Genomic DNA, 20,524 nt, shown 5'->3' with positions numbered 1-20,524 from the left:
TCAGAAGTGGGATTTGAACCAACGCCTCCAGGGGAGACTGCGGCCTTAACGCAGCGCCTTAGACCACTCGGCCATCCTGACTGTAAAATAGCTAAAACATTGAAAATATGACAAATAGCAGGATAACCTACATTTCATATATCATTGAATTGCACATCCTTTTTTACAAAAGAGCGAGAAATATCAGCTCTGATACCTGCGGCGTCCTCCCTTGTGGCACATACACATTCACGTAAGTGGACATTTATTTGTTACATGAATGCCTTTTTCACGGTTTCCCTCGCAACCTCTTGTTTTGGACTTTACAGAAATTAAAACACTTGTCTTAACCTTCTGTCAGAAGTTAGATTTAAACCCACGCCTCCAGGGGAGACTGCGGCCTTAACGCAGCGCCTTAGACCACTCGGCCATCCTGACTGTAAAATAGCTAAAACATTGAAAATATGACAAATAGCAGGATAACCTACATTTCATTTATCATTGAATTGCACATCCTTTTTTACAAAAGAGCGAGAAATATCAGCTCTGATACCTGCAGCGTCCTCCCTTGTGGCACTTACACATGTGTAAGGCACTTACACATTCACGTAAGTGGACATTTATTCGTTACATGAATGCCTTTTTCACGGTTTCCCTCGCAACCTCTTGTTTTGGACTTTACAGAAATTTAAAAAATTGTCTTAACCTTCTGTCAGAAGTGGGATTTGAACCAACGCCTCCAGGGGAGACTGCGACCTTAACGCAGCGCCTTAGACCACTCGGCCATCCTGACTGTAAAATACCTCAAACACTGAAATTATGACAAATACTAGGATAACCTATATTTCATCTATCATTGAATTGCACATCCTTTTTTACAAAGGAGCGAGAAATATCAGATCTGATACCTGCAGCGTCCTCCCTTGTGGCACTTACACATGTGTAAGGCACATACACATTCACGTAAGTGGACATTTATTCGTTACATGAATGCCTTTTTCACGGTTTCCCTCGCAACCTCTTGTTTTGGACTTTACAGAAATTAAAACACTTGTCTTAACCTTCTGTCAGAAGTGGGATTTGAACCCACGCCTCCAGGGGAGACTGCGGCCTTAACGCAGCGCCTTAGACCACTCGGCCATCCTGACTGTAAAATACCTCAAACACTGAAATGATGACAAATACTAGGATAACCTACATTTCATATATCATTGAATTGCACATCCTTTTTTACAAAAGAGCGAGAAATATCATGTCTGATACCTGCAGCGTCCTCCCTTGTGGCACATACACATTCACGTAACTGGACATTTATTTGTTACATGAATGCCTTTTTCACGGTTTCCCTCGCAACCTCTTGTTTTGGACTTTACAGAAATTAAAACACTTGTCTTAACCTTTTTGTCAGAAGTGGGATTTGAACCCACGCCTCCAGGGGAGACTGCGACCTTAACGCAGCGCCTTAGACCACTCGGCCATCCTGACTGTAAAATACCTCAAACACTGAAATTATGACAAATAGCAGGATAACCTATATTTCATATATCATTGAATTGCACATCCTTTTTTACAAAAGAGCGAGAAATATCAGCTCTGATACCTGCAGCGTCCTCCCTTGTGGCACATACACATTCACGTAAGTGGACATTTATTGTTACATGAATGCCTTTTTCACGGTTTCCCTCGTAACCTCTTGTTTTGGACTTTACAGATATTAAAACACTTGTCTTAACCTTCTGTCAGAAGTGGGATTTGAACCCACGCCTCCAGGGGAGACTGCGACCTTAACGCAGCGCCTTAGACCACTCGGCCATCCTGACTGAAAAATACCTCAAACACTGAAATTATGACAAATACTAGGATAACCTACATTTCATATATCATTGAATTGCACATCCTTTTTTACAAAAGAGCGAGAAATATCAGGTCTGATACCTGCAGCGTCCTCCCTTGTGGCACATACACATTCACGTAAGTGGACATTTATTTGTTACATGAATGCCTTTTTCACGGTTTCCCTCGCAACCTCTTGTTTTGGACTTTACAGAAATTTAAAGAATTGTCTTAACCTTTTGCCAGAAGTGTGATTTGACCCCACGCCTCCAGGGGAGACTGCGACCTTAACGCAGCGCCTTAGACCACTCGGCCATCCTGACTGTAAAATAACTCAAACACTGAAATTATGACAAATACTAGGATAACCTACATTTCATATATCATTGAATTGCACATCCTTTTTTACAAAAGAGCGAGAAATATCAGCTCTGATACCTGCAGCGTCCTCCCTTGTGGCACTTACACATTCACGTAAGTGGACATTTATTCGTTACATGAATGCCTTTTTCACGGTTTCCCTCGCAACCTCTTGTTTTGGACTTTACAGAAATTTAAAAAATTGTCTTAACCTTCTGTCAGAATTGGGATTTGAACCCACGCCTCCAGGGGAGACTGCGACCTCAACGCAGCGCCTTAGACCACTCGGCCATCCTGACTGCAAAATACCTAAAACATTGAAATTATGACAAATACTAGGATAACCTACATTTCATTTATCATTGAATTGCACATCCTTTTTTACAAAAGAGCGAGAAATATCAGCTCTGATACCTGCAGCGTCCTCCCTTGTGGCACTTACACATGTGTAAGGCACATACACATTCAGGTAAGTGGACATTTATTTGTTACATGAATGCCTTTTTCACGGTTTCCCTCGCAACCTCTTGTTTTGGACTTTACAGAAATTTAAAAAATTGTCTTAACCTTCTGTCAGAAGTGGGATTTGAACCCACGCCTCCAGGGGAGACTGCGACCTTAACGCAGCGCCTTAGACCACTCGGCCATCCTGACTGTAAAATAACTCAAACACTGAAATTATGACAAATACTAGGATAACCTATATTTCATCTATCATTGAATTGCACATCCTTTTTTACAAAAGAGCGAGAAATATCAGCTCTGATACCTGCAGCGTCCTCCCTTGTGGCACTTACACATTCACGTAAGTGGACATTTATTCGTTACATGAATGCCTTTTTCACGGTTTCCCTCGCAACCTCTTGTTTTGGACTTTACAGAAATTTAAAGAATTGTCTTAACCTTCTGTCAGAATTGGGATTTGAACCCACGCCTCCAGGGGAGACTGCGGCCTCAACGCAGCGCCTTAGACCACTCGGCCATCCTGACTGCAAAATACCTAAAACATTGAAAATATGACAAATAGCAGGATAACCTACATTTCATTTATCATTGAATTGCACATCCTTTTTTACAAAAGAGCGAGAAATATCAGCTCTGATACCTGCAGCGTCCTCCCTTGTGGCACATACACATGTGTAAGGCACATACACATTCACGTAAGTGGACATTTATTTGTTACATGAATGCCTTTTTCACGGTTTCCCTCGCAACCTCTTGTTTTGGACTTTACAGAAATTTAAAAAATTGTCTTAACCTTCTGTCAGAAGTGGGATTTGAACCCACGCCTCCAGGGGAGACTGCGACCTTAACGCAGCGCCTTAGACCACTCGGCCATCCTGACTGTAAAATACCTCAAACACTGAAATTATGACAAATAGCAGGATAACCTACATTTCATATATCATTGAATTGCACATCCTTTTTTACAAAAGAGCGAGAAATATCAGCTCTGATACCTGCAGCGTCCTCCCTTGTGGCACATACACATTCACGTAAGTGGACATTTATTGTTACATAAATGCCTTTTTCACGGTTTCCCTCGCAACCTCTTGTTTTGGACTTTACAGAAATTAAAACACTTGTCTTAACCTTTTTGTCAGAAGTGGGATTTGAACCCACGCCTCCAGGGGAGACTGCGACCTTAACGCAGCGCCTTAGACCACTCGGCCATCCTGACTGTAAAATACCTCAAACACTGAAATTATGACAAATACTAGGATAACCTACATTTCATATATCATTGAATTGCACATCCTTTTTTACAAAAGAGCGAGAAATATCAGGTCTGATACCTGCAGCGTCCTCCCTTGTGGCACATACACATTCACGTAACTGGACATTTATTTGTTACATGAATGCCTTTTTCACGGTTTCCCTCGCAACCTCTTGTTTTGGACTTTACAGAAATTAAAACACTTGTCTTAACCTTCTGTCAGAAGTGGGATTTGAACCCACGCCTCCAGGGGAGACTGCGGCCTTAACGCAGCTCCTTAGACCACTCGGCCATCCTGACTGCAAAATACCTAAAACATTGAAAATATGACAAATAGCAGGATAACCTACATTTCATTTATCATTGAATTCCACATCCTTTTTTACAAAAGAGCGAGAAATATCAGCTCTGATACCTGCAGCGTCCTCCCTTGTGGCACTTACACATGTGTAAGGCACATTCACGTAAGTGGACATTTATTTGTTACATGAATGCCTTTTTCACGGTTTCCCTCGCAACCTCTTGTTTTGGACTTTACAGAAATTTAAAGAATTGTCTTAACCTTTTGCCAGAAGTGTGATTTGACCCCACGCCTCCAGGGGAGACTGCGACCTTAACGCAGCGCCTTAGACCACTCGGCCATCCTGACTGTAAAATAACTCAAACACTGAAATTATGACAAATACTAGGATAACCTACATTTCATATATCATTGAATTGCACATCCTTTTTTACAAAAGAGCGAGAAATATCAGCTCTGATACCTGCAGCGTCCTCCCTTGTGGCACTTACACATTCACGTAAGTGGACATTTATTCGTTACATGAATGCCTTTTTCACGGTTTCCCTCGCAACCTCTTGTTTTGGACTTTACAGAAATTTAAAAAATTGTCTTAACCTTCTGTCAGAATTGGGATTTGAACCCACGCCTCCAGGGGAGACTGCGACCTCAACGCAGCGCCTTAGACCACTCGGCCATCCTGACTGCAAAATACCTAAAACATTGAAATTATGACAAATACTAGGATAACCTACATTTCATTTATCATTGAATTGCACATCCTTTTTTACAAAAGAGCGAGAAATATCAGCTCTGATACCTGCAGCGTCCTCCCTTGTGGCACTTACACATGTGTAAGGCACATACACATTCAGGTAAGTGGACATTTATTTGTTACATGAATGCCTTTTTCACGGTTTCCCTCGCAACCTCTTGTTTTGGACTTTACAGAAATTTAAAGAATTGTCTTAACCTTCTGTCAGAATTGGGATTTGAACCCACGCCTCCAGGGGAGACTGCGGCCTCAACGCAGCGCCTTAGACCACTCGGCCATCCTGACTGCAAAATACCTAAAACATTGAAAATATGACAAATAGCAGGATAACCTACATTTCATTTATCATTGAATTGCACATCCTTTTTTACAAAAGAGCGAGAAATATCAGCTCTGATACCTGCAGCGTCCTCCCTTGTGGCACATACACATGTGTAAGGCACATACACATTCACGTAAGTGGACATTTATTTGTTACATGAATGCCTTTTTCACGGTTTCCCTCGCAACCTCTTGTTTTGGACTTTACAGAAATTTAAAAAATTGTCTTAACCTTCTGTCAGAAGTGGGATTTGAACCCACGCCTCCAGGGGAGACTGCGACCTTAACGCAGCGCCTTAGACCACTCGGCCATCCTGACTGTAAAATACCTCAAACACTGAAATTATGACAAATAGCAGGATAACCTACATTTCATATATCATTGAATTGCACATCCTTTTTTACAAAAGAGCGAGAAATATCAGCTCTGATACCTGCAGCGTCCTCCCTTGTGGCACATACACATTCACGTAAGTGGACATTTATTGTTACATAAATGCCTTTTTCACGGTTTCCCTCGCAACCTCTTGTTTTGGACTTTACAGAAATTAAAACACTTGTCTTAACCTTTTTGTCAGAAGTGGGATTTGAACCCACGCCTCCAGGGGAGACTGCGACCTTAACGCAGCGCCTTAGACCACTCGGCCATCCTGACTGTAAAATACCTCAAACACTGAAATTATGACAAATACTAGGATAACCTACATTTCATATATCATTGAATTGCACATCCTTTTTTACAAAAGAGCGAGAAATATCAGGTCTGATACCTGCAGCGTCCTCCCTTGTGGCACATACACATTCACGTAACTGGACATTTATTTGTTACATGAATGCCTTTTTCACGGTTTCCCTCGCAACCTCTTGTTTTGGACTTTACAGAAATTAAAACACTTGTCTTAACCTTCTGTCAGAAGTGGGATTTGAACCCACGCCTCCAGGGGAGACTGCGGCCTTAACGCAGCTCCTTAGACCACTCGGCCATCCTGACTGCAAAATACCTAAAACATTGAAAATATGACAAATAGCAGGATAACCTACATTTCATTTATCATTGAATTCCACATCCTTTTTTACAAAAGAGCGAGAAATATCAGCTCTGATACCTGCAGCGTCCTCCCTTGTGGCACTTACACATGTGTAAGGCACATTCACGTAAGTGGACATTTATTTGTTACATGAATGCCTTTTTCACGGTTTCCCTCGCAACCTCTTGTTTTGGACTTTACAGAAATTTAAAAAATTGTCTTAACCTTCTGTCAGAAGTGGGATTTGAACCCACGCCTCCAGGGGAGACTGCGACCTTAACGCAGCGCCTTAGACCACTCGGCCATCCTGACTGTAAAATACCTCAAACACTGAAATTATGACAAATAGCAGGATAACCTACATTTCATATATCATTGAATTGCACATCCTTTTTTACAAAAGAGCGAGAAATATCAGCTCTGATACCTGCGGCGTCCTCCCTTGTGGCACATACACATTCACGTAAGTGGACATTTATTTGTTACATGAATGCCTTTTTCACGGTTTCCCTCGCAACCTCTTGTTTTGGACTTTACAGAAATTAAAACACTTGTCTTAACCTTCTGTCAGAAGTTGGATTTAAACCCACGCCTCCAGGGGAGACTGCGGCCTTAACGCAGCGCCTTAGACCACTCGGCCATCCTGACTGTAAAATAGCTAAAACATTGAAAATATGACAAATAGCAGGATAACCTACATTTCATTTATCATTGAATTGCACATCCTTTTTTACAAAAGAGCGAGAAATATCAGCTCTGATACCTGCAGCGTCCTCCCTTGTGGCACTTACACATGTGTAAGGCACATACACATTCACGTAAGTGGACATTTATTCGTTACATGAATGCCTTTTTCACGGTTTCCCTCGCAACCTCTTGTTTTGGACTTTACAGAAATTTAAAAAATTGTCTTAACCTTCTGTCAGAAGTGGGATTTGAACCAACGCCTCCAGGGGAGACTGCGGCCTTAACGCAGCGCCTTAGACCACTCGGCCATCCTGACTGTAAAATAGCTAAAACATTGAAAATATGACAAATAGCAGGATAACCTACATTTCATTTATCATTGAATTGCACATCCTTTTTTACAAAAGAGCGAGAAATATCAGGTCTGATACCTGCAGCGTTCTCCCTTGTGGCACATACACATGTGTAAGGCACATACACATTCACGTAAGTGGACATTTATTTGTTACATGAATGCCTTTTTCACGGTTTCCCTCGCAACCTCTTGTTTTGGACTTTACAGAAATTTAAAAAATTGTCTTAACCTTCTGTCAGAAGTGGGATTTGAACCCACGCCTCCAGGGGAGACTGCGACCTTAACGCAGCGCCTTAGACCACTCGGCCATCCTGACTGTAAAATACCTCAAACACTGAAATTATGACAAATAGCAGGATAACCTACATTTCATATATCATTGAATTGCACATCCTTTTTTACAAAAGAGCGAGAAATATCAGCTCTGATACCTGCAGCGTCCTCCCTTGTGGCACATACACATTCACGTAAGTGGACATTTATTGTTACATAAATGCCTTTTTCACGGTTTCCCTCGCAACCTCTTGTTTTGGACTTTACAGAAATTAAAACACTTGTCTTAACCTTTTTGTCAGAAGTGGGATTTGAACCCACGCCTCCAGGGGAGACTGCGACCTTAACGCAGCGCCTTAGACCACTCGGCCATCCTGACTGTAAAATACCTCAAACACTGAAATTATGACAAATACTAGGATAACCTACATTTCATATATCATTGAATTGCACATCCTTTTTTACAAAAGAGCGAGAAATATCAGGTCTGATACCTGCAGCGTCCTCCCTTGTGGCACATACACATTCACGTAACTGGACATTTATTTGTTACATGAATGCCTTTTTCACGGTTTCCCTCGCAACCTCTTGTTTTGGACTTTACAGAAATTAAAACACTTGTCTTAACCTTCTGTCAGAAGTGGGATTTGAACCCACGCCTCCAGGGGAGACTGCGGCCTTAACGCAGCTCCTTAGACCACTCGGCCATCCTGACTGCAAAATACCTAAAACATTGAAAATATGACAAATAGCAGGATAACCTACATTTCATTTATCATTGAATTCCACATCCTTTTTTACAAAAGAGCGAGAAATATCAGCTCTGATACCTGCAGCGTCCTCCCTTGTGGCACTTACACATGTGTAAGGCACATTCACGTAAGTGGACATTTATTTGTTACATGAATGCCTTTTTCACGGTTTCCCTCGCAACCTCTTGTTTTGGACTTTACAGAAATTTAAAAAATTGTCTTAACCTTCTGTCAGAAGTGGGATTTGAACCCACGCCTCCAGGGGAGACTGCGACCTTAACGCAGCGCCTTAGACCACTCGGCCATCCTGACTGTAAAATACCTCAAACACTGAAATTATGACAAATAGCAGGATAACCTACATTTCATATATCATTGAATTGCACATCCTTTTTTACAAAAGAGCGAGAAATATCAGCTCTGATACCTGCGGCGTCCTCCCTTGTGGCACATACACATTCACGTAAGTGGACATTTATTTGTTACATGAATGCCTTTTTCACGGTTTCCCTCGCAACCTCTTGTTTTGGACTTTACAGAAATTAAAACACTTGTCTTAACCTTCTGTCAGAAGTTGGATTTAAACCCACGCCTCCAGGGGAGACTGCGGCCTTAACGCAGCGCCTTAGACCACTCGGCCATCCTGACTGTAAAATAGCTAAAACATTGAAAATATGACAAATAGCAGGATAACCTACATTTCATTTATCATTGAATTGCACATCCTTTTTTACAAAAGAGCGAGAAATATCAGCTCTGATACCTGCAGCGTCCTCCCTTGTGGCACTTACACATGTGTAAGGCACTTACACATTCACGTAAGTGGACATTTATTCGTTACATGAATGCCTTTTTCACGGTTTCCCTCGCAACCTCTTGTTTTGGACTTTACAGAAATTTAAAAAATTGTCTTAACCTTCTGTCAGAAGTGGGATTTGAACCAACGCCTCCAGGGGAGACTGCGACCTTAACGCAGCGCCTTAGACCACTCGGCCATCCTGACTGTAAAATACCTCAAACACTGAAATTATGACAAATACTAGGATAACCTATATTTCATCTATCATTGAATTGCACATCCTTTTTTACAAAGGAGCGAGAAATATCAGATCTGATACCTGCAGCGTCCTCCCTTGTGGCACTTACACATGTGTAAGGCACATACACATTCACGTAAGTGGACATTTATTCGTTACATGAATGCCTTTTTCACGGTTTCCCTCGCAACCTCTTGTTTTGGACTTTACAGAAATTAAAACACTTGTCTTAACCTTCTGTCAGAAGTGGGATTTGAACCCACGCCTCCAGGGGAGACTGCGGCCTTAACGCAGCGCCTTAGACCACTCGGCCATCCTGACTGTAAAATACCTCAAACACTGAAATGATGACAAATACTAGGATAACCTACATTTCATATATCATTGAATTGCACATCCTTTTTTACAAAAGAGCGAGAAATATCATGTCTGATACCTGCAGCGTCCTCCCTTGAGGCACTTCGGATTCACTTGTTACATGAATGCCTTCTTCACGGTTTCCCTCACAACCTCATGTTTTGGACTTTACGGAAATTGAAACACTTCTTATAACCTTTTGTCAGAAGTGGGATTTGAACCCACGCCTCCAGGGGAGACTGCGACCTTAACGCAGCGCCTTAGACCACTCGGCCATCCTGACTGTAAAATACCTCAAACACTGAAATTATGACAAATACTAGGATAACCTGTATTTCATCTATCATTGAATTGCACATCCTTTTTTACAAAGGAGCGAGAAATATCAGGTCTGATACCTGCAGCGTCCTCCCTTGTGGCACATACACATTCACGTAACTGGACATTTATTTGTTACATGAATGCCTTTTTCACGGTTTCCCTCGCAACCTCTTGTTTTGGACTTTACAGAAATTAAAACACTTGTCTTAACCTTTTTGTCAGAAGTGGGATTTGAACCCACGCCTCCAGGGGAGACTGCGACCTTAACGCAGCGCCTTAGACCACTCGGCCATCCTGACTGTAAAATACCTCAAACACTGAAATTATGACAAATAGCAGGATAACCTATATTTCATATATCATTGAATTGCACATCCTTTTTTACAAAAGAGCGAGAAATATCAGCTCTGATACCTGCAGCGTCCTCCCTTGTGGCACATACACATTCACGTAACTGGACATTTATTGTTACATGAATGCCTTTTTCACGGTTTCCCTCGCAACCTCTTGTTTTGGACTTTACAGAAATTTAAAGAATTGTCTTAACCTTTTGCCAGAAGTGTGATTTGACCCCACGCCTCCAGGGGACTGCGACCTTAACGCAGCGCCTTAGACCACTCGGCCATCCTGACTGTAAAATACCTCAAACATTGAAATCATGACAAATAGCAGGATAACCTACATTTCATTTATCATTGAATTGCACATCCTTTTTTACAAAAGAGCGAGAAATATCAGGTCTGATACCTGCAGCGTCCTCCCTTGTGGCACTTACACATGTGTAAGGCACATACACATTCACGTAAGTGGACATTTATTTGTTACATGAATGCCTTTTTCACGGTTTCCCTCGCAACCTCTTGTTTTGGACTTTACAGAAATTTAAAAAATTGTCTTAACCTTCTGTCAGAAGTGGGATTTGAACCCACGCCTCCAGGGGAGACTGCGACCTTAACGCAGCGCCTTAGACCACTCGGCCATCCTGACTGTAAAATACCTCAAACACTGAAATTATGACAAATAGCAGGATAACCTACATTTCATATATCATTGAATTGCACATCCTTTTTTACAAAAGAGCGAGAAATATCAGCTCTGATACCTGCAGCGTCCTCCCTTGTGGCACATACACATTCACGTAAGTGGACATTTATTGTTACATAAATGCCTTTTTCACGGTTTCCCTCGCAACCTCTTGTTTTGGACTTTACAGCAATTAAAACACTTGTCTTAACCTTTTTGTCAGAAGTGGGATTTGAACCCACGCCTCCAGGGGAGACTGCGACCTTAACGCAGCGCCTTAGACCACTCGGCCATCCTGACTGTAAAATACCTCAAACACTGAAATTATGACAAATACTAGGATAACCTGTATTTCATCTATCATTGAATTGCACATCCTTTTTTACAAAGGAGCGAGAAATATCAGGTCTGATACCTGCAGCGTCCTCCCTTGTGGCACATACACATTCACGTAAGTGGACATTTATTTGTTACATGAATGCCTTTTTCACGGTTTCCCTCGCAACCTCTTGTTTTGGACTTTACAGAAATTAAAACACTTGTCTTAACCTTTTTGTCAGAAGTGGGATTTGAACCCACGCCTCCAGGGGAGACTGCGACCTTAACGCAGCGCCTTAGACCACTCGGCCATCCTGACTGTAAAATACCTCAAACACTGAAATTATGACAAATAGCAGGATAACCTATATTTCATATATCATTGAATTGCACATCCTTTTTTACAAAAGAGCGAGAAATATCAGCTCTGATACCTGCAGCGTCCTCCCTTGTGGCACATACACATTCACGTAACTGGACATTTATTTGTTACATGAATGCCTTTTTCACGGTTTCCCTCGCAACCTCTTGTTTTGGACTTTACAGAAATTAAAACACTTGTCTTAACCTTCTGTCAGAAGTGGGATTAGAACCCACGCCTCCAGGGGAGACTGCGGCCTTAACGCAGCGCCTTAGACCACTCGGCCATCCTGACTGCAAAATACCTAAAACATTGAAAATATGACAAATAGCAGGATAACCTACATTTCATTTATCATTGAATTCCACATCCTTTTTTACAAAAGAGCGAGAAATATCAGCTCTGATACCTGCAGCGTCCTCCCTTGTGGCACTTACACATGTGTAAGGCACATACACATTCACATCCTTTTTTACAAAAGAGCGAGAAATATCAGCTCTGATACCTGCAGCGTCCTCCCTTGTGGCACATACACATTCACGTAACTGGACATTTATTTGTTACATGAATGCCTTTTTCACGGTTTCCCTCGCAACCTCTTGTTTTGGACTTTACAGAAATTAAAACACTTGTCTTAACCTTTTTGTCAGAAGTGGGATTTGAACCCACGCCTCCAGGGGAGACTGCGACCTTAACGCAGCGCCTTAGACCACTCGGCCATCCTGACTGTAAAATACCTCAAACACTGAAATTATGACAAATAGCAGGATAACCTATATTTCATATATCATTGAATTGCACATCCTTTTTTACAAAAGAGCGAGAAATATCAGCTCTGATACCTGCAGCGTCCTCCCTTGTGGCACATACACATTCACGTAACTGGACATTTATTTGTTACATGAATGCCTTTTTCACGGTTTCCCTCGCAACCTCTTGTTTTGGACTTTACAGAAATTAAAACACTTGTCTTAACCTTCTGTCAGAAGTGGGATTAGAACCCACGCCTCCAGGGGAGACTGCGGCCTTAACGCAGCGCCTTAGACCACTCGGCCATCCTGACTGCAAAATACCTAAAACATTGAAAATATGACAAATAGCAGGATAACCTACATTTCATTTATCATTGAATTCCACATCCTTTTTTACAAAAGAGCGAGAAATATCAGCTCTGATACCTGCAGCGTCCTCCCTTGTGGCACTTACACATGTGTAAGGCACATACACATTCACGTAAGTGGACATTTATTTGTTACATGAATGCCTTTTTCACGGTTTCCCTCGCAACCTCTTGTTTTGGACTTTACAGAAATTTAAAAAATTGTCTTAACCTTCTGTCAGAAGTGGGATTTGAACCCACGCCTCCAGGGGAGACTGCGACCTTAACGCAGCGCCTTAGACCACTCGGCCATCCTGACTGTAAAATACCTCAAACACTGAAATTATGACAAATACTAGGATAACCTATATTTCATATATCATTGAATTGCACATCCTTTTTTACAAAAGAGCGAGAAATATCAGCTCTTATACCTGCAGCGTCCTCCCTTGTGGCACATACACATTCACGTAACTGGACATTTATTTGTTACATGAATGCCTTTTTCACGGTTTCCCTCGCAACCTCTTGTTTTGGACTTTACAGAAATTAAAACACTTGTCTTAACCTTTTTGTCAGAAGTGGGATTTGAACCCACGCCTCCAGGGGAGACTGCGACCTTAACGCAGCGCCTTAGACCACTCGGCCATCCTGACTGTAAAATACCTCAAACACTGAAATGATGACAAATACTAGGATAACCTACATTTCATATATCATTGAATTGCACATCCTTTTTTACAAAAGAGCGAGAAATATCATGTCTGATACCTGCAGCGTCCTCCCTTGAGGCACTTCGGATTCACTTGTTACATGAATGCCTTCTTCACGGTTTCCCTCACAACCTCATGTTTTGGACTTTACGGAAATTGAAACACTTCTTATAACCTTTTGTCAGAAGTGGGATTTGAACCCACGCCTCCAGGGGAGACTGCGACCTTAACGCAGCGCCTTAGACCACTCGGCCATCCTGACTGTAAAATACCTCAAACACTGAAATTATGACAAATACTAGGATAACCTGTATTTCATCTATCATTGAATTGCACATCCTTTTTTACAAAGGAGCGAGAAATATCAGGTCTGATACCTGCAGCGTCCTCCCTTGTGGCACATACACATTCACGTAACTGGACATTTATTTGTTACATGAATGCCTTTTTCACGGTTTCCCTCGCAACCTCTTGTTTTGGACTTTACAGAAATTAAAACACTTGTCTTAACCTTTTTGTCAGAAGTGGGATTTGAACCCACGCCTCCAGGGGAGACTGCGACCTTAACGCAGCGCCTTAGACCACTCGGCCATCCTGACTGTAAAATACCTCAAACACTGAAATTATGACAAATAGCAGGATAACCTATATTTCATATATCATTGAATTGCACATCCTTTTTTACAAAAGAGCGAGAAATATCAGCTCTGATACCTGCAGCGTCCTCCCTTGTGGCACTTACACATTCACGTAACTGGACATTTATTTGTTACATGAATGCCTTTTTCACGGTTTCCCTCGCAACCTCTTGTTTTGGACTTTACAGAAATTAAAACACTTGTCTTAACCTTTTTGTCAGAAGTGGGATTTGAACCCACGCCTCCAGGGGAGACTGCGACCTTAACGCAGCGCCTTAGACCACTCGGCCATCCTGACTGTAAAATACCTCAAACACTGAAATGATGACAAATACTAGGATAACCTACATTTCATATATCATTGAATTGCACATCCTTTTTCACAAAAGAGCGAGAAATATCATGTCTGATACCTGCAGCGTCCTCCCTTGAGGCACTTCGGATTCACTTGTTACATGAATGCCTTCTTCACGGTTTCCCTCACAACCTCATGTTTTGGACTTTACGGAAATTGAAACACTTCTTATAACCTTTTGTCAGAAGTGGGATTTGAACCCACGCCTCCAGGGGAGACTGCGACCTTAACGCAGCGCCTTAGACCACTCGGCCATCCTGACTGTAAAATACCTCAAACACTGAAATTATGACAAATACTAGGATAACCTGTATTTCATCTATCATTGAATTGCACATCCTTTTTTACAAAGGAGCGAGAAATATCAGGTCTGATACCTGCAGCGTCCTCCCTTGTGGCACATACACATTCACGTAACTGGACATTTATTTGTTACATGAATGCCTTTTTCACGGTTTCCCTCGCAACCTCTTGTTTTGGACTTTACAGAAATTAAAACACTTGTCTTAACCTTTTTGTCAGAAGTGGGATTTGAACCCACGCCTCCAGGGGAGACTGCGACCTTAACGCAGCGCCTTAGACCACTCGGCCATCCTGACTGTAAAATACCTCAAACACTGAAATTATGACAAATAGCAGGATAACCTATATTTCATATATCATTGAATTGCACATCCTTTTTTACAAAAGAGCGAGAAATATCAGCTCTGATACCTGCAGCGTCCTCCCTTGTGGCACATACACATTCACGTAACTGGACATTTATTGTTACATGAATGCCTTTTTCACGGTTTCCCTCGCAACCTCTTGTTTTGGACTTTACAGAAATTTAAAGAATTGTCTTAACCTTTTGCCAGAAGTGTGATTTGACCCCACGCCTCCAGGGGAGACTGCGACCTTAACGCAGCGCCTTAGACCACTCGGCCATCCTGACTGTAAAATACCTCAAACACTGAAATTATGACAAATACTAGGATAACCTGTATTTCATCTATCATTGAATTGCACATCCTTTTTTACAAAGGAGCGAGAAATATCAGGTCTGATACCTGCAGCGTCCTCCCTTGTGGCACATACACATTCACGTAACTGGACATTTATTTGTTACATGAATGCCTTTTTCACGGTTTCCCTCGCAACCTCTTGTTTTGGACTTTACAGAAATTAAAACACTTGTCTTAACCTTTTTGTCAGAAGTGGGATTTGAACCCACGCCTCCAGGGGAGACTGCGACCTTAACGCAGCGCCTTAGACCACTCGGCCATCCTGACTGTAAAATACCTCAAACACTGAAATTATGACAAATAGCAGGATAACCTATATTTCATATATCATTGAATTGCACATCCTTTTTTACAAAAGAGCGAGAAATATCAGCTCTGATACCTGCAGCGTCCTCCCTTGTGGCACTTACACATTCACGTAACTGGACATTTATTTGTTACATGAATGCCTTTTTCACGGTTTCCCTCGCAACCTCTTGTTTTGGACTTTACAGAAATTAAAACACTTGTCTTAACCTTTTTGTCAGAAGTGGGATTTGAACCCACGCCTCCAGGGGAGACTGCGACCTTAACGCAGCGCCTTAGACCACTCGGCCATCCTGACTGAAAAATACCTCAAACACTGAAATTATGACAAATACTAGGATAACCTACATTTCATATATCATTGAATTGCACATCCTTTTTTACAAAAGAGCGAGAAATATCAGGTCTGATACCTGCAGCGTCCTCCCTTGTGGCACATACACATTCACGTAAGTGGACATTTATTTGTTACATGAATGCCTTTTTCACGGTTTCCCTCGCAACCTCTTGTTTTGGACTTTACAGAAATTAAAACACTTGTCTTAACCTTTTTGTCAGAAGTGGGATTTGAACCCACGCCTCCAGGGGAGACTGCGACCTTAACGCAGCGCCTTAGACCACTCGGCCATCCTGACTGTAAAATACCTCAAACACTGAAATTATGACAAATAGCAGGATAACCTATATTTCATATATCATTGAATTGCACATCCTTTTTTACAAAAGAGCGAGAAATATCAGCTCTGATACCTGCAGCGTCCTCCCTTGTGGCACATACACATTCACGTAACTGGACATTTATTTGTTACATGAATGCCTTTTTCACGGTTTCCCTCGCAACCTCTTGTTTTGGACTTTACAGAAATTAAAACACTTGTCTTAACCTTCTGTCAGAAGTGGGATTAGAACCCACGCCTCCAGGGGAGACTGCGGCCTTAACGCAGCGCCTTAGACCACTCGGCCATCCTGACTGCAAAATACCTAAAACATTGAAAATATGACAAATAGCAGGATAACCTACATTTCATTTATCATTGAATTCCACATCCTTTTTTACAAAAGAGCGAGAAATATCAGCTCTGATACCTGCAGCGTCCTCCCTTGTGGCACTTACACATGTGTAAGGCACATACACATTCACGTAAGTGGACATTTATTTGTTACATGAATGCCTTTTTCACGGTTTCCCTCGCAACCTCTTGTTTTGGACTTTACAGAAATTTAAAAAATTGTCTTAACCTTCTGTCAGAAGTGGGATTTGAACCCACGCCTCCAGGGGAGACTGCGACCTTAACGCAGCGCCTTAGACCACTCGGCCATCCTGACTGTAAAATACCTCAAACACTGAAATTATGACAAATACTAGGATAACCTATATTTCATATATCATTGAATTGCACATCCTTTTTTACAAAAGAGCGAGAAATATCAGCTCTGATACCTGCAGCGTCCTCCCTTGTGGCACATACACATTCACGTAACTGGACATTTATTTGTTACATGAATGCCTTTTTCACGGTTTCCCTCGCAACCTCTTGTTTTGGACTTTACAGAAATTAAAACACTTGTCTTAACCTTCTGTCAGAAGTGGGATTAGAACCCACGCCTCCAGGGGAGACTGCGGCCTTAACGCAGCGCCTTAGACCACTCGGCCATCCTGACTGCAAAATACCTAAAACATTGAAAATATGACAAATAGCAGGATAACCTACATTTCATTTATCATTGAATTCCACATCCTTTTTTACAAAAGAGCGAGAAATATCAGCTCTGATACCTGCAGCGTCCTCCCTTGTGGCACTTACACATGTGTAAGGCACATACACATTCACATCCTTTTTTACAAAAGAGCGAGAAATATCAGCTCTGATACCTGCAGCGTCCTCCCTTGTGGCACATACACATTCACGTAACTGGACATTTATTTGTTACATGAATGCCTTTTTCACGGTTTCCCTCGCAACCTCTTGTTTTGGACTTTACAGAAATTAAAACACTTGTCTTAACCTTTTTGTCAGAAGTGGGATTTGAACCCACGCCTCCAGGGGAGACTGCGACCTTAACGCAGCGCCTTAGACCACTCGGCCATCCTGACTGTAAAATACCTCAAACACTGAAAAGATGACAAATACTAGGATAACCTACATTTCATATATCATTGAATTGCACATCCTTTTTTACAAAAGAGCGAGAAATATCATGTCTGATACCTGCAGCGTCCTCCCTTGAGGCACTTCGGATTCACTTGTTACATGAATGCCTTCTTCACGGTTTCCCTCACAACCTCATGTTTTGGACTTTACGGAAATTGAAACACTTCTTATAACCTTTTGTCAGAAGTGGGATTTGAACCCACGCCTCCAGGGGAGACTGCGACCTTAACGCAGCGCCTTAGACCACTCGGCCATCCTGACTGTAAAATACCTCAAACACTGAAATTATGACAAATACTAGGATAACCTGTATTTCATCTATCATTGAATTGCACATCCTTTTTTACAAAGGAGCGAGAAATATCAGGTCTGATACCTGCAGCGTCCTCCCTTGTGGCACATACACATTCACGTAACTGGACATTTATTTGTTACATGAATGCCTTTTTCACGGTTTCCCTCGCAACCTCTTGTTTTGGACTTTACAGAAATTAAAACACTTGTCTTAACCTTTTTGTCAGAAGTGGGATTTGAACCCACGCCTCCAGGGGAGACTGCGACCTTAACGCAGCGCCTTAGACCACTCGGCCATCCTGACTGTAAAATACCTCAAACACTGAAATTATGACAAATAGCAGGATAACCTATATTTCATATATCATTGAATTGCACATCCTTTTTTACAAAAGAGCGAGAAATATCAGCTCTGATACCTGCAGCGTCCTCCCTTGTGGCACTTACACATTCACGTAACTGGACATTTATTTGTTACATGAATGCCTTTTTCACGGTTTCCCTCGCAACCTCTTGTTTTGGACTTTACAGAAATTAAAACACTTGTCTTAACCTTTTTGTCAGAAGTGGGATTTGAACCCACGCCTCCAGGGGAGACTGCGACCTTAACGCAGCGCCTTAGACCACTCGGCCATCCTGACTGTAAAATACCTCAAACACTGAAATGATGACAAATACTAGGATAACCTACATTTCATATATCATTGAATTGCACATCCTTTTTCACAAAAGAGCGAGAAATATCATGTCTGATACCTGCAGCGTCCTCCCTTGAGGCACTTCGGATTCACTTGTTACATGAATGCCTTCTTCACGGTTTCCCTCACAACCTCATGTTTTGGACTTTACGGAAATTGAAACACTTCTTATAACCTTTTGTCAGAAGTGGGATTTGAACCCACGCCTCCAGGGGAGACTGCGACCTTAACGCAGCGCCTTAGACCACTCGGCCATCCTGACTGTAAAATACCTCAAACACTGAAATTATGACAAATACTAGGATAACCTGTATTTCATCTATCATTGAATTGCACATCCTTTTTTACAAAGGAGCGAGAAATATCAGGTCTGATACCTGCAGCGTCCTCCCTTGTGGCACATACACATTCACGTAACTGGACATTTATTTGTTACATGAATGCCTTTTTCACGGTTTCCCTCGCAACCTCTTGTTTTGGACTTTACAGAAATTAAAACACTTGTCTTAACCTTTTTGTCAGAAGTGGGATTTGAACCCACGCCTCCAGGGGAGACTGCGACCTTAACGCAGCGCCTTAGACCACTCGGCCATCCTGACTGTAAAATACCTCAAACACTGAAATTATGACAAATAGCAGGATAACCTATATTTCATATATCATTGAATTGCACATCCTTTTTTACAAAAGAGCGAGAAATATCAGCTCTGATACCTGCAGCGTCCTCCCTTGTGGCACATACACATTCACGTAACTGGACATTTATTGTTACATGAATGCCTTTTTCACGGTTTCCCTCGCAACCTCTTGTTTTGGACTTTACAGAAATTTAAAGAATTGTCTTAACCTTTTGCCAGAAGTGTGATTTGACCCCACGCCTCCAGGGGAGACTGCGACCTTAACGCAGCGCCTTAGACCACTCGGCCATCCTGACTGTAAAATACCTCAAACACTGAAATTATGACAAATACTAGGATAACCTGTATTTCATCTATCATTGAATTGCACATCCTTTTTTACAAAGGAGCGAGAAATATCAGGTCTGATACCTGCAGCGTCCTCCCTTGTGGCACATACACATTCACGTAACTGGACATTTATTTGTTACATGAATGCCTTTTTCACGGTTTCCCTCGCAACCTCTTGTTTTGGACTTTACAGAAATTAAAACACTTGTCTTAACCTTTTTGTCAGAAGTGGGATTTGAACCCACGCCTCCAGGGGAGACTGCGACCTTAACGCAGCGCCTTAGACCACTCGGCCATCCTGACTGTAAAATACCTCAAACACTGAAATTATGACAAATAGCAGGATAACCTATATTTCATATATCATTGAATTCCACATCCTTTTTTACAAAGGAGCGAGAAATATCAGGTCTGATACCTGCAGCGTCCTCCCTTGTGGCACATACACATTCACGTAACTGGACATTTATTTGTTACATGAATGCCTTTTTCACGGTTTCCCTCGCAACCTCTTGTTTT

At 41.9% G+C, this 20,524-nt stretch overlaps 41 non-coding genes across 41 annotated transcripts; all 41 read right to left on the bottom strand.

The window, feature by feature from the left end:
• Positions 1-1,044: 1,044 nt before the first annotated feature.
• Positions 1,045-1,127, bottom strand: trnal-aag (transfer RNA leucine (anticodon AAG)). The gene has a single exon. It is a non-coding gene; the product is annotated as a tRNA-Leu (tRNA).
• A 254-nt stretch (positions 1,128-1,381) lies between these two features.
• Positions 1,382-1,464, bottom strand: trnal-aag (transfer RNA leucine (anticodon AAG)). Its single transcript has one exon. It is a non-coding gene; the product is annotated as a tRNA-Leu (tRNA).
• A 252-nt stretch (positions 1,465-1,716) lies between these two features.
• Positions 1,717-1,799, bottom strand: trnal-aag (transfer RNA leucine (anticodon AAG)). Its single transcript has one exon. It is a non-coding gene; the product is annotated as a tRNA-Leu (tRNA).
• Positions 1,800-2,388: 589 nt separating this feature from the next.
• On the bottom strand, positions 2,389-2,471 carry trnal-gag (transfer RNA leucine (anticodon GAG)). The gene has a single exon. It is a non-coding gene; the product is annotated as a tRNA-Leu (tRNA).
• A 272-nt stretch (positions 2,472-2,743) lies between these two features.
• Positions 2,744-2,826, bottom strand: trnal-aag (transfer RNA leucine (anticodon AAG)). Its single transcript has one exon. It is a non-coding gene; the product is annotated as a tRNA-Leu (tRNA).
• A 253-nt stretch (positions 2,827-3,079) lies between these two features.
• Positions 3,080-3,162, bottom strand: trnal-gag (transfer RNA leucine (anticodon GAG)). Its single transcript has one exon. It is a non-coding gene; the product is annotated as a tRNA-Leu (tRNA).
• Positions 3,163-3,434: 272 nt separating this feature from the next.
• On the bottom strand, positions 3,435-3,517 carry trnal-aag (transfer RNA leucine (anticodon AAG)). Its single transcript has one exon. It is a non-coding gene; the product is annotated as a tRNA-Leu (tRNA).
• Positions 3,518-3,770: 253 nt separating this feature from the next.
• trnal-aag (transfer RNA leucine (anticodon AAG)) lies at positions 3,771-3,853 on the bottom strand. Its single transcript has one exon. It is a non-coding gene; the product is annotated as a tRNA-Leu (tRNA).
• Positions 3,854-4,791: 938 nt separating this feature from the next.
• trnal-gag (transfer RNA leucine (anticodon GAG)) lies at positions 4,792-4,874 on the bottom strand. The gene has a single exon. It is a non-coding gene; the product is annotated as a tRNA-Leu (tRNA).
• A 272-nt stretch (positions 4,875-5,146) lies between these two features.
• trnal-gag (transfer RNA leucine (anticodon GAG)) lies at positions 5,147-5,229 on the bottom strand. Its single transcript has one exon. It is a non-coding gene; the product is annotated as a tRNA-Leu (tRNA).
• A 272-nt stretch (positions 5,230-5,501) lies between these two features.
• On the bottom strand, positions 5,502-5,584 carry trnal-aag (transfer RNA leucine (anticodon AAG)). The gene has a single exon. It is a non-coding gene; the product is annotated as a tRNA-Leu (tRNA).
• A 253-nt stretch (positions 5,585-5,837) lies between these two features.
• On the bottom strand, positions 5,838-5,920 carry trnal-aag (transfer RNA leucine (anticodon AAG)). Its single transcript has one exon. It is a non-coding gene; the product is annotated as a tRNA-Leu (tRNA).
• Positions 5,921-6,522: 602 nt separating this feature from the next.
• Positions 6,523-6,605, bottom strand: trnal-aag (transfer RNA leucine (anticodon AAG)). The gene has a single exon. It is a non-coding gene; the product is annotated as a tRNA-Leu (tRNA).
• Positions 6,606-7,568: 963 nt separating this feature from the next.
• On the bottom strand, positions 7,569-7,651 carry trnal-aag (transfer RNA leucine (anticodon AAG)). The gene has a single exon. It is a non-coding gene; the product is annotated as a tRNA-Leu (tRNA).
• Positions 7,652-7,904: 253 nt separating this feature from the next.
• trnal-aag (transfer RNA leucine (anticodon AAG)) lies at positions 7,905-7,987 on the bottom strand. Its single transcript has one exon. It is a non-coding gene; the product is annotated as a tRNA-Leu (tRNA).
• A 602-nt stretch (positions 7,988-8,589) lies between these two features.
• Positions 8,590-8,672, bottom strand: trnal-aag (transfer RNA leucine (anticodon AAG)). Its single transcript has one exon. It is a non-coding gene; the product is annotated as a tRNA-Leu (tRNA).
• A 963-nt stretch (positions 8,673-9,635) lies between these two features.
• trnal-aag (transfer RNA leucine (anticodon AAG)) lies at positions 9,636-9,718 on the bottom strand. Its single transcript has one exon. It is a non-coding gene; the product is annotated as a tRNA-Leu (tRNA).
• A 236-nt stretch (positions 9,719-9,954) lies between these two features.
• Positions 9,955-10,037, bottom strand: trnal-aag (transfer RNA leucine (anticodon AAG)). Its single transcript has one exon. It is a non-coding gene; the product is annotated as a tRNA-Leu (tRNA).
• A 254-nt stretch (positions 10,038-10,291) lies between these two features.
• On the bottom strand, positions 10,292-10,374 carry trnal-aag (transfer RNA leucine (anticodon AAG)). Its single transcript has one exon. It is a non-coding gene; the product is annotated as a tRNA-Leu (tRNA).
• Positions 10,375-10,979: 605 nt separating this feature from the next.
• On the bottom strand, positions 10,980-11,062 carry trnal-aag (transfer RNA leucine (anticodon AAG)). The gene has a single exon. It is a non-coding gene; the product is annotated as a tRNA-Leu (tRNA).
• Positions 11,063-11,315: 253 nt separating this feature from the next.
• trnal-aag (transfer RNA leucine (anticodon AAG)) lies at positions 11,316-11,398 on the bottom strand. Its single transcript has one exon. It is a non-coding gene; the product is annotated as a tRNA-Leu (tRNA).
• Positions 11,399-11,652: 254 nt separating this feature from the next.
• trnal-aag (transfer RNA leucine (anticodon AAG)) lies at positions 11,653-11,735 on the bottom strand. Its single transcript has one exon. It is a non-coding gene; the product is annotated as a tRNA-Leu (tRNA).
• A 686-nt stretch (positions 11,736-12,421) lies between these two features.
• trnal-aag (transfer RNA leucine (anticodon AAG)) lies at positions 12,422-12,504 on the bottom strand. The gene has a single exon. It is a non-coding gene; the product is annotated as a tRNA-Leu (tRNA).
• A 608-nt stretch (positions 12,505-13,112) lies between these two features.
• On the bottom strand, positions 13,113-13,195 carry trnal-aag (transfer RNA leucine (anticodon AAG)). The gene has a single exon. It is a non-coding gene; the product is annotated as a tRNA-Leu (tRNA).
• Positions 13,196-13,449: 254 nt separating this feature from the next.
• trnal-aag (transfer RNA leucine (anticodon AAG)) lies at positions 13,450-13,532 on the bottom strand. Its single transcript has one exon. It is a non-coding gene; the product is annotated as a tRNA-Leu (tRNA).
• Positions 13,533-13,768: 236 nt separating this feature from the next.
• On the bottom strand, positions 13,769-13,851 carry trnal-aag (transfer RNA leucine (anticodon AAG)). The gene has a single exon. It is a non-coding gene; the product is annotated as a tRNA-Leu (tRNA).
• Positions 13,852-14,105: 254 nt separating this feature from the next.
• Positions 14,106-14,188, bottom strand: trnal-aag (transfer RNA leucine (anticodon AAG)). The gene has a single exon. It is a non-coding gene; the product is annotated as a tRNA-Leu (tRNA).
• A 254-nt stretch (positions 14,189-14,442) lies between these two features.
• trnal-aag (transfer RNA leucine (anticodon AAG)) lies at positions 14,443-14,525 on the bottom strand. The gene has a single exon. It is a non-coding gene; the product is annotated as a tRNA-Leu (tRNA).
• A 236-nt stretch (positions 14,526-14,761) lies between these two features.
• Positions 14,762-14,844, bottom strand: trnal-aag (transfer RNA leucine (anticodon AAG)). The gene has a single exon. It is a non-coding gene; the product is annotated as a tRNA-Leu (tRNA).
• Positions 14,845-15,098: 254 nt separating this feature from the next.
• On the bottom strand, positions 15,099-15,181 carry trnal-aag (transfer RNA leucine (anticodon AAG)). Its single transcript has one exon. It is a non-coding gene; the product is annotated as a tRNA-Leu (tRNA).
• Positions 15,182-15,770: 589 nt separating this feature from the next.
• Positions 15,771-15,853, bottom strand: trnal-aag (transfer RNA leucine (anticodon AAG)). Its single transcript has one exon. It is a non-coding gene; the product is annotated as a tRNA-Leu (tRNA).
• A 254-nt stretch (positions 15,854-16,107) lies between these two features.
• trnal-aag (transfer RNA leucine (anticodon AAG)) lies at positions 16,108-16,190 on the bottom strand. Its single transcript has one exon. It is a non-coding gene; the product is annotated as a tRNA-Leu (tRNA).
• A 254-nt stretch (positions 16,191-16,444) lies between these two features.
• On the bottom strand, positions 16,445-16,527 carry trnal-aag (transfer RNA leucine (anticodon AAG)). Its single transcript has one exon. It is a non-coding gene; the product is annotated as a tRNA-Leu (tRNA).
• A 608-nt stretch (positions 16,528-17,135) lies between these two features.
• Positions 17,136-17,218, bottom strand: trnal-aag (transfer RNA leucine (anticodon AAG)). Its single transcript has one exon. It is a non-coding gene; the product is annotated as a tRNA-Leu (tRNA).
• Positions 17,219-17,904: 686 nt separating this feature from the next.
• trnal-aag (transfer RNA leucine (anticodon AAG)) lies at positions 17,905-17,987 on the bottom strand. Its single transcript has one exon. It is a non-coding gene; the product is annotated as a tRNA-Leu (tRNA).
• A 236-nt stretch (positions 17,988-18,223) lies between these two features.
• On the bottom strand, positions 18,224-18,306 carry trnal-aag (transfer RNA leucine (anticodon AAG)). Its single transcript has one exon. It is a non-coding gene; the product is annotated as a tRNA-Leu (tRNA).
• A 254-nt stretch (positions 18,307-18,560) lies between these two features.
• On the bottom strand, positions 18,561-18,643 carry trnal-aag (transfer RNA leucine (anticodon AAG)). The gene has a single exon. It is a non-coding gene; the product is annotated as a tRNA-Leu (tRNA).
• A 254-nt stretch (positions 18,644-18,897) lies between these two features.
• On the bottom strand, positions 18,898-18,980 carry trnal-aag (transfer RNA leucine (anticodon AAG)). The gene has a single exon. It is a non-coding gene; the product is annotated as a tRNA-Leu (tRNA).
• A 236-nt stretch (positions 18,981-19,216) lies between these two features.
• trnal-aag (transfer RNA leucine (anticodon AAG)) lies at positions 19,217-19,299 on the bottom strand. The gene has a single exon. It is a non-coding gene; the product is annotated as a tRNA-Leu (tRNA).
• Positions 19,300-19,553: 254 nt separating this feature from the next.
• On the bottom strand, positions 19,554-19,636 carry trnal-aag (transfer RNA leucine (anticodon AAG)). The gene has a single exon. It is a non-coding gene; the product is annotated as a tRNA-Leu (tRNA).
• Positions 19,637-20,225: 589 nt separating this feature from the next.
• Positions 20,226-20,308, bottom strand: trnal-aag (transfer RNA leucine (anticodon AAG)). Its single transcript has one exon. It is a non-coding gene; the product is annotated as a tRNA-Leu (tRNA).
• Between the last annotated feature and the right edge of the window lie 216 nt (positions 20,309-20,524).

The sequence above is a fragment of the Gasterosteus aculeatus genome, chromosome 13 (genome assembly GCF_964276395.1).
Source record: "Gasterosteus aculeatus chromosome 13, fGasAcu3.hap1.1, whole genome shotgun sequence".
Taxonomy (NCBI): domain Eukaryota; kingdom Metazoa; phylum Chordata; class Actinopteri; order Perciformes; family Gasterosteidae; genus Gasterosteus; species Gasterosteus aculeatus.
The sequence above is the reverse complement of the archived record's forward strand: the minus strand, read 5'-3'. Positions and strand labels throughout refer to the sequence as shown.